We start from the raw sequence: 1,222 nt of genomic DNA, 5'->3' as shown, positions 1-1,222 counted from the left end.
TAGTAGAGTCTCGATCAAGACGAGACGTGGCGGCGTTCAGGAAGAACCTCGTGGAGCTCGCGGAGCTGGAGCTGAAACACGCCAAGGTACCCAAAACCCCCCCCTACCCCCCTAACCCATCTAACCCCCCCTAACCCATCTAACCCCCCCTAACCCCCCCTAACCCTACCCATCTAACCCTACCCCCCCCAACCCCCCCTAACCCTACCCATCTAACCCATCTAACCCTCCTAACCCCCCCTAACCCTACCCTCCTAACCCCCTCCTAACCCCCTCCTAACCCCCCCTAACCCTACCCATCTAACCCTACCCCCCCTAACCCCCACCTAACCCTACCTATCTAACCCTCCTAACCTCCTAACCCCCCCTAACCCTACCCATCTAACCCTACCCCCCCAACCCCACCTAACCCTACCCATCTAACCCTAACCCCCTAACCCCCCCTAACCCTACCCACCTAACCCTACCCACCTAACCCTACCCATCTAACCCATCTAACCCCCCCTACCCATCTAACCCTACCCACCTAACCCTACCCATCTAACCCATCTAACCCCCCCTACCCATCTAACCCTACCCACCTAACCCTACCCATCTAACCCATCTAACCCCCCCTACCCATCTAACCCCTACCCATCTAACCCTACCCATCTAACCCATCTAACTCCCCCTCAGTCTGATGTGATTATTAGACGATTGATGGTATCTACAGGTTTTAAAGGAAGTGATGTCACAGTGTAGAAGATGATGTCACAGTGTAGAGGATGATGTCACAGCTCACCTGTCCCCCCCCCCCCCAATCCGCAGGGGAACCTCCAGCTGCTGCAGAGCTGTCTGGGCGTGCTTAAAGGAAACTCTTAACTGTGGAGCCCCGCCCACTTCCAACTGGACACGCCCACCCCAGATGGACACGCCCGCCTCTTGCTGGACACGCCCACTTCTCTCTGGACACGCCCACCGCCGGCGGCGCCCGGACAGATGGACGAACGACACCGAGACCTGTGGACCAGCAGAGAGAACGAAGGGTTAAAAACAGGAAGTCGTTAACCCGACACCCCCCTCCTCTTCCTCTTCACCCTCCTCTTCCTCTTCACCCCCATCCCACTCCTTTACTGGTTCTACTGGTTCTACTGGTCTACTGGTCCAGCAGAGGACCTTCATTTGAAGCTATTTTTCTTTTAAACTGACACAGTTCCAGTTAGTCCAGTTATTTACCTCCACT

The 1,222-nt window shown here is 55.9% G+C and overlaps 1 long non-coding RNA gene across 1 annotated transcript in view; it reads left to right on the top strand.

The window, feature by feature from the left end:
- Positions 1-16: 16 nt before the first annotated feature.
- Positions 17-1,222, top strand: part of LOC128375621 (uncharacterized) — a 2,554-nt gene continuing 1,348 nt past the window's right edge. Inside the window, exons 1-2 of the long non-coding RNA XR_008323089.1 lie at positions 17-86; positions 808-1,222. The exon at positions 808-1,222 is cut by the window's right edge and continues 1 nt beyond it. This is a non-coding gene — a long non-coding RNA (uncharacterized LOC128375621). The remainder of the gene's footprint in view (positions 87-807) is intronic.

This window comes from Scomber japonicus, chromosome 16 (assembly GCF_027409825.1).
Source record: "Scomber japonicus isolate fScoJap1 chromosome 16, fScoJap1.pri, whole genome shotgun sequence".
Lineage (NCBI taxonomy): Eukaryota > Metazoa > Chordata > Actinopteri > Scombriformes > Scombridae > Scomber > Scomber japonicus.
The sequence above is the reverse complement of the archived record's forward strand: the minus strand, read 5'-3'. Positions and strand labels throughout refer to the sequence as shown.